The sequence below is a fragment of the Macaca mulatta genome, chromosome 3 (genome assembly GCF_049350105.2).
Source record: "Macaca mulatta isolate MMU2019108-1 chromosome 3, T2T-MMU8v2.0, whole genome shotgun sequence".
NCBI classification, from domain to species: Eukaryota; Metazoa; Chordata; class Mammalia; order Primates; family Cercopithecidae; genus Macaca; species Macaca mulatta.
The window spans coordinates 182,332,405-182,340,788 of NC_133408.1; the positions used below are offsets into that span (position 1 = coordinate 182,332,405).

Consider the following 8,384-nt stretch of genomic DNA (forward strand, 5'->3'; position numbering starts at 1 on the left):
CAACAGGACAGCAAGTGACACTGAGATGCTCTCCTATCTCTGGGCACACCAGTGTGTCCTGGTACCAACAGGCCCTGGGTCAGGGGCCCCAGTTTATCTTTGAGTATTATGAGGAGAAAGAGAGAGAGAGAGGCAACTTCCCTGATCGATTCTCAGGTCACCAGTTCCCTAACTATAGCTCTGAGCTGAATGTGAATGCCTTGGAGGCGGGGGACTCGGCCCTGTATCTCTGTGCCAGCAGCTTGGCACAGCCCGGCAGAGTCACTGACATTCTGTATATAAACTTCCTGCCTTAGCTTTCACTTGAGAGCTGCAGGCCCCACCCAGTTTTCACTCCTTCAAGGGAAGCTTTTAGTTGTTTGGAAGGCATGTCTACTGTCCTACTGAGCGCAGAGCTCTCCCAACCAACAGAGCCCAAATTTCATGTGCCCTGAGAGTGTCTGCTTCTCTGCTGCATCTTCTTGCAGCTTGTCACTTCCTGGGTAATTTCAGAACAAGAGTGACTGCTGAGCCCCAGACGTGTGCTTGATTGTTTGTATTTGTTATATAGCTTAAAAGTTTTCAACAATCTTGCACATCAAACATTCTTATTCTTCCTTTACAGATGGAAGGATCAGGGACATTGAGTCATTTTCCCCAGTGTCTCCTGGCTTGCAAGAATCAGAAGTAGGAAACAAACTAGTCCATACATTTTCCACCTATTCCCCCTGCTCCATCATCACCTTCTGCATCCTGGTCAGTAAACCAGAACCCTCACACTGTCCTCTAGTGACCTGCAGGGCTGCAGTAGAGGCTCAGCTGTCTTAAGGAGTCATTACTATGGCTTCTTCATTAGCAACTTTGAGGAATGTTAAATTTCACATTAAAAAAAAATCATTTACATGCATTCCCTGTGTCTTTCCCCAGTCTGCAGCTTATATTTTCATTTTTATGGTGTTTTTTGATGCAAAAGAGTTTACTTTAATGCAACAAAAACTAAAAACAATTCTGTTTGTGTGTAGACAAAAACTGCTTTCTCATATAAATGTCTACACATGTTTTTCTTAATTTATTCTAGTAAAATTTAAGTTTGGATTTTCACCACTAAGAATAAATGTACCTGAAATATATCTCCTGTGAAAAACAACATAGAGACCTAGGAATGGGAGGGAAGCACATATGTTCAGTGAAGAAGCCTGTTAAAAAGAGCCCTAAAGTGGACACCCGGAGCTGACGGTGGAGAGGTAGGTAGAGGAGAAATGATCACGAACCTTGTCAGGCTGTTGTCTGTTAGAAGAAAGACAGCCAAAAGCAGAGACCACATGGGTGAAAGTTTATGACTGGACTGTAGGTTGAAGGTTGCAGCAGGTAGAGGGAGGAATAGCAGGCAGAGGGCAGAGTCACTGGCTGGCAGGGACAGTGGCATCACCAGTTGACTCTACTAACATCCAGGATTTATGTCCCCAACACACAAGCTGAAAAACCTCCCCGCAATTTCCCCGTTTTTCCCTGACCCAGCTATGACCACCAGGCTCCTGAGTGGTGTGGCCTTTTGCTCCCCAGGGGCAGGTGAGTCCCGTAAAGCCTTTTCCTTGGCTCACCACATCCTAGCCTAAGCCTTCACCTCAGGTCTACATTATTGGGTCCCTCACTGGGCACTCAACTTCCTACTATCATAGACTTCACAGAAGCTGGGACAACCAGATTCCAAGATACTAAAGAACAAATGCAGGACATGAAGTGGCACAGAGATGCCTGAGACTGTCATCCATGACTACATGTGTGAGAGTTAACAAGAGCCGAAGCTGGTGCACAGCTGATCCATCCCAGCCCGCACTACAGAGAAATCTCTGAGGGTCTGTAACTTTCTCTCAAAGCCAAATACGTGGCCTTGGTGTCAGAAGCCTCTCCCAGACCTCTGTGCCCTCTTGCACCAGCAGTCACCCCACAGCCACCTTCCTCTGCACACAAAGCTCAGTGGAAGATATAGGTGGCCTTGTCTTCCCAAGACCGTGATTCAGGCAGTGGATAATGTTGTCCCATAGGCCTCTCCCCAACACTGCCCAGGTTGGGGCCCTCAGAGCTCTGAGCAGCCCTGTGTGTGTGAAACCCTGCTGTGTGCTGAGCTTTTCCCCCAGGCCAGTCTCAGCTGGACGAGGGAACGACCATCACCGTGATGTGAGTAGATGCAGCCCCTCTTCCAGGCCCCTCCTGCAGCTCTGGCCTCAGAAGTCCTGTTCCTCAGTTGCTCTCAGAAAGGAAGATTCATTTGAAATTGTGTATTTGCAGACAGCATTGACAACACAGGTCTATGTTCTTTTCCCTGATGGCCTTCACAACTCCTTCTTCCCTATACCACGCTCATGTCAGTATTCAGCCTTCTCCATGTGATGTCTGCTCCCAGCTGTTCTCTCCCTTCCTCTGCATCCTCATCTCCACGTCAACCACAGAAGTGTCAGTTCAGGCCATTCCTCATGCATCATGCTCCTCCCAACAAAGGCCATTCCACTCCACGCTGTATCCTCTGGGTCAACACAAGTCTCTTATTTTGTGTTCTTTCTCCAAATCTCAGTTTAACTATGACCATCTCTAGGGAGACATTCCTTCAACAGTTTTTCTAGGCTGCACCTCCTTATTATAAATACTCACAGCTTATAATATGCATTAGTATTCACAGATTTAACATCATTGTCATTTTCCACGACTTTGTGTGACTAATGGATACTTCTCTTGCACTCTAGACTGTAAAACTCATCATTTCAGAAATTGTGGATGTTTTGTTCCCTATTTTATTGTCAATACCAACAGCAGTTCGAGGTGCCAGTGGCCAATCTTGAAAGAATAAAGAATAGATAGTGAAAGGCCCTCTGGGTTCCTACTTAGACTGTTTCAGAAGTCTGGACGCAAAAGATCATGAAATCTTATAGACTTGTTTCAATTCAGACGAATGTGTTCTTCTCATTCTCAGCTGTTCACTGGTGCATTTATCTTGAATTTGACCATCTGGGGAATGGGCGTGGCCTCTCCTGACAGGAAGGCTCTGGGGCCCAGGCAGGGAGAATGAGGTCTCAGAATGACTCCCTTGAGAGTCCTGTTCCCCTTTTATCAACGCACAGGCCCAGAAGACCCCTCCGTCCTGTAGCACCTGCCATGAGCATTGAGCTCCTGTGCTGTGTGGCCTTTTCTCTCCTGTGGGCAGGTGGGTCCTGGGCAGGGCCCCTTGCGTGGATTTCAAGGCCCAGCCCCTTTCCATTGGGGCTGTAGCATCAGCTTTGTTCTTCTCTGCAGGTCTAGTGAATGTTGGTGTCACTCAGACCCCAAAATTCCAAGTCCTGAAGACAGGACAGAACATGACAGTGCAGTGTGCCCAGGATATGAACCATAACTTCATGTACTGGTATCGACAAGACCCAGGCATGGGGCTGAGGTTGATTCATTACTCTGGTGCTGCTGGTACTACTGATAAAGGAGAAGTCCCCAGTGGCTACAATGTCTCCAGATTAAACACAGAGGATTTCCCACTCAGACTGGAGTCGGCTGCTCCTTCCCAGACATCTGTGTACATTTGTGCCAGCAGTTACTCCACAGCACTACAAGGCCGTCTCCTCTCCGCACATGAAAGCAGGGAGGCTCTGCCCTCCTCCCCCACCCAAGACTCAGGGATGCCCTGGGCAGAGTTTTCTGGAACAGGAACCTTGGAACCCCAAGTGGCCCCAACTGGCCCAGACAGTATGAGCCTCGCTCTGTGCCAGGCGCCTCTGCAGGCAGTCTCAGCCAGGCCTGGGCTGCTCCAGGTCCTCGGATGTCTCCTTTGTTGCTCTCTCTGGTCTATCCTCTGAGCTCTCCCTTGTGGGTAGGGCCAGGACTTCCCCAGCTCCTACTTTTCTACTCACCATCCTGAGTCTGGGGCCCCCAGGATGAAACAGGATTTGTATTTCACATCCATCTAGACTCCAGTCTCTCCCTGGTGAATGTGTTGCTTCCTCTCTCTAGGTTTTACCCCAGCCCCCACCCTCACGTGGTCTCTCCTGTGGCCCACCTTTCCCATCTGGGCAGTCACCCTCCATCCCCCACCTCCCCGCCCCCTCTACTGCAGCCATGGGGGGAACCCCTCTTCTGTGACTCCTTCCTTCCCATCACAAAGACTTAAAAGGCCACTTCCTTTCCCCTGGGCTGGAGCCTTCCTTTGTCTAGTGGCCACCTCCTGCCTGTGCTTCAGATCTCAGCATCATCAGCCCTCCTGTGGGAAGCACTCCCTTCACTTCCAGCTGAAATCAACTGTCGTCTCATAAGCTCCCGTAGAATCATGTGTCTGTTAGTAACGTTTAGCACACTTGGGCTTTCTCAGATACTTGTTCTGATTATTTTTGTGGTTCCCCCAATTTTTTTTTTTTTTTTGAGACAGAGTCTCACTCTGTGGCCAGGCTGGAGTGCAGTGGCGTGATCTCTGCTCGTTGCAACCTCTTACTCTCTAATTCAAGTGATTCTCCTGCCTCAGCCTCCCGAGTAGCTGGGATTACAGGTATGCGCCACCACGCCCAGCTAATTCTTTTTTGTACTTTTAGTAGAGGTGATGTTTCACCATGTTGGCCAGGATTGTCTCAATCTCCTGGCCTCATGATCCACCTGCCTTGGTCTCCCAAAGCGCTGGGATTACAGGCCTGAGCCACCACACCCAACCTCTCCACTCAATTTTTAAGCCCATGAGAGCTAAGGCTGTGCCTGCTGCATTTACCAACATTGGTGCCTGGCATGTGGGGAGACCAATTTCACAGAGGATGGATGAGTGAACGAGAGGTTGAGTGAATGATGAGTGAGTGGATGACCCAATAGTAGGAACATGCTACATCTACTTTAATCTGGCAGAGATCTAGCATTAAGTACAACAAATCCCATCCCTTTGAATGCTGGGCTGAGGTCAGTCTTGGAAATTGATGGGGAATCACTATCACGGCGACCACACCTGGCTCAAGGCTTCCTCTTGTCTCTGCAGCACCTGACCTCCTCCAGGTGTCTGTGCTCTCCTTAAGGGTCTTTCCCCACAACAAATCTAGACAGATCAGAGATCCACTTCTAGAATTCCATTCTTATACATCGTTCCTTGAAACCACTTCTGGTAAGAAAATCTCCATTAGGTTATTATCAATAAAACAGGGCCACTACAAGTTTGAGAGTGTAACAGATTTATTATCAGAACTAGACTATGCATCTGTGGGAGGAGCTGAGGAAGACAAGGTCTTGAGGAGAGAAGTCAGAAGGTGAAGGAGCCAGTCAATAGCCAGGGCTTCTGGAGGTCTGGGCAGGACAGGCTGGAGTGGCAGGGACATGAGAGGATCAGAGCATGCCAGGCCATGCAGTGAAACCTTGAGCTGGGAGTACGGGAAAAGGCCAAGGAGACCTGCTTCTGGGGAAGCTGTTCCCTCTATGTGGGGGCCACTCCTGCAGGTGCACTGCCAAACACTGGGGGCAGCCTGGCGGCTGTTTGCCAGCATGTGGGAAGATGAACTGGACACAGGGTGCAGAAGGAACAGGACTTCCTAGGTCTGTTGGATGCCTCTGTATCTGCTGGTCACTGACTCTCACTGTCTGACCTACCAATTGTCCTAGTGACTGTTTTACATCTGTCTTCCAAATTTTACCAAATGTATCCTTGACCATCTCTAACCTAGAATGGTAAGAGAAATGGCATTCTGGGAAATGCAGGCTTTTACCTTGGCAAAATTGCCTTAAAACAATCCAGTATAGGATGGACTCTCCTAGATAAAGGCATTGGATCACACAACTGCCTCAACCTGCCACAGTCCCTGGACTCCTCTCTGGGGGACACCTGTGTTGCCCAGGGGAATGTGGACACAATTTGTGTGTAGATGTTCCAGACACTGGTGACTAACTTTTGTTTTAATCCTGTGTCTGAAGTGTCCCTCCACCCAGAGGGTGCATGTATGTATGTATGTATGTATGTATGTATGTATGTATGTATTTATCTATCTATCTATCTATCTATCTATCTATCTATCTATCTATCTATCTATCTTTCTATCTATCTATGTAATTTCCTCTTGGAAGAAAATGTCATGATAACTACAGGACTTAATGGGATTTATTTATGAAAAGAGTTTTATTAAAAAGAATTAGAAAATTTGAATTCTATTCTGAATCTTTCCTTGGAAGTGTCCTGAGAGCATTTTTGACCCAACCAACCTTTGCCGTGGGTGTATTTGGCAGCCTAGAGTCCAGCAGACAGTTCTAGGCCCTATACATTTGTGAGTTAGACTGGAGATGCCTGTAAAAATGACAGATTCTTAGTGTCGTTCACACTCAGTCCGGGCCTCATTGGAATGTCACAGACTCCCATCGAACAAATAGATTCCCAGTGTGAAGAATATTAGGAGATAGCAACGAGGAACACAATGAGCACAAGCAACAAACGTTTGAAGTGCAAACCTGAAGACTGGAAATTTTGGCATTATGAGATATGAAAGTTTGGAGAGCCACATTTAAATGAACATGAGGGGGAACTGAAACAAGGAAAAAGAATGCCTGAAACCATCAACTTTCATAAAGTTGTCAAATAATATATCTAGAAATGCCTCATACAATCACTGCAAACAAAATGGAAAGTCCAACAGTGGATCAGCTCCTCCTAAAGAGATTTTTAGTGATATCAATGGTGGATCTGCAGGAGTGATCTAGAATGCAGCACAGAAAATTAAAAGTGAAATATGAAAAAATTAAAGAACAAGGAAGAAAAAAATAGATTTTCCCATATACTAGAATATTCATATTTTTTCATAATTTTCCATTTTTTCTTGCATATGATTGATGTTTCAAACAGATAACATAGCTAGAATGTTATGAGGTGATATTTATGAGATGTGAGCTGAGAATTTTTTAGAGGTGTTTAAGGACCTAAATTCAGAGTTTCCAGAAACAAAATGAATCGCAAGTAAGACAGTCAAGTCATAGGGAAATTGTAGAACACGAGGGACAAAGAGAAGATTTTGAAAGCAGTCAGAAAAAAAGAGAAATACTTCCCATAGGAATATATGGAGAACAACAGTAAGTCAAGATAGCGGTTAAAAATAATCACTAGCTCAATTGTCATTCTCCTTCTTTTAAGGTGAGATTGATTAATAAAAACTTTTAGAAGGGGAATATGAAAAATGACTGCTGTGAGTGTGCTACCAAGGTTTCTGAATTACAGCTAACAAAGGTGGGAAAAGATCCCAGAAGAAAGGTATGAGGGCAGTTCATGAGGGAACCCATGTGATGGCACGTCCCATTGGGCACGTGTGACTGGGGGAATGGAGGAGGCTGGGAAGTGAATCGGGATGGCACAGGGGACCCTGATTTGCAGGAAAGACAATGAGCTCATGCCTTGGTGCATTGTATTGGGGATGCTGTTGGCACATCCTACAGGACATGCCCAGCAGACAGAGGAGCGGCTGTAGGACGAGAAGATGAACTCAGAGATGCAGCGTGATGCCTCTGGCTCCAGACAGCATGGGAGCCCAAAGCAATGAGAAATGCATTGATGTTGTTAAAAGGGAGCTTATAAATATTTAAAAGCAGCACCCAAGTGTGTTCTAATATAAATGCTGTGACCCTGAGGTCCTGGGGATTGAGAGAGGAAGTGATGTCACTGTGGGAACTGCCCTGTGGGGACAAGGACGTCCGTCATCCTCTGCTCCTGCTCACAGTGACACTGATCTGATAACGCCCCCGTCCTGGTGTGACCTGCCATGGGCACCAGGCTCCTCTGCTGGGTGGTCCTGGGTTTCCTAGGGACAGGTGAGTCCTCAGAACACAAAGTAGTTTCATTTTCTCTCTCTCTCTCTGTGTGTGTGTGTGTGTGTGTGTGTGTGTGTGTGTGTGTCTGTGTGATGCCTACAAATGTGTCCCTTATTCTGTTGCTGAATTCCATTTCCACAGGTCACACAGGTGCTAGAGTCTCCCAGTCTCCAAGGTACAAAGTCACAAAGAGGGGACAGGATGTAGCTCTCAGGTGTGATCCAATTTCGGGTCATGCAACTCTTTATTGGTACCAACAGGCCCTAGGACAGGGCCCAGAGCTTCTGACTTACTTCAGTTATGAAGCTCAACAAGATAAATCAGGGCTGCCCAGTGATCGCTTCTCGGCAGAGAGGCCCGAGGGATCCGTCTCCACTCTGAAGATCCAGCGCACAGAGCAGGGGGACTCGGCCGTGTATCTCTGTGCCAGCAGCTTAGCCACAGCGTGGCACGGTCGCCTACTTCCTGTTCACAAACCTCGTCCTTCTTTCTCTTTGCAGCCGCTAGAGACCTTTAGCAGAGGCCTCTCTTTCATCCTCATTTTTCATGGGAAAGGAGTGGATTTGGACATCGGCTGTCCTTTGGGTAGAAAGAGACCACAGATTCATTTCTGA

General features: G+C 47.1%; 1 pseudogene across 1 annotated transcript; it reads left to right on the plus strand.

Annotated features, from left to right (window-relative positions):
• Positions 1-3,129: 3,129 nt before the first annotated feature.
• On the plus strand, positions 3,130-8,384 carry LOC106997697 (T cell receptor beta variable 6-1 pseudogene; annotated as a pseudogene). The gene is made up of 3 exons (XR_013415955.1): positions 3,130-3,178; positions 3,268-3,555; positions 8,086-8,384. The product of XR_013415955.1 is annotated as a T cell receptor beta variable 6-1 pseudogene (transcript).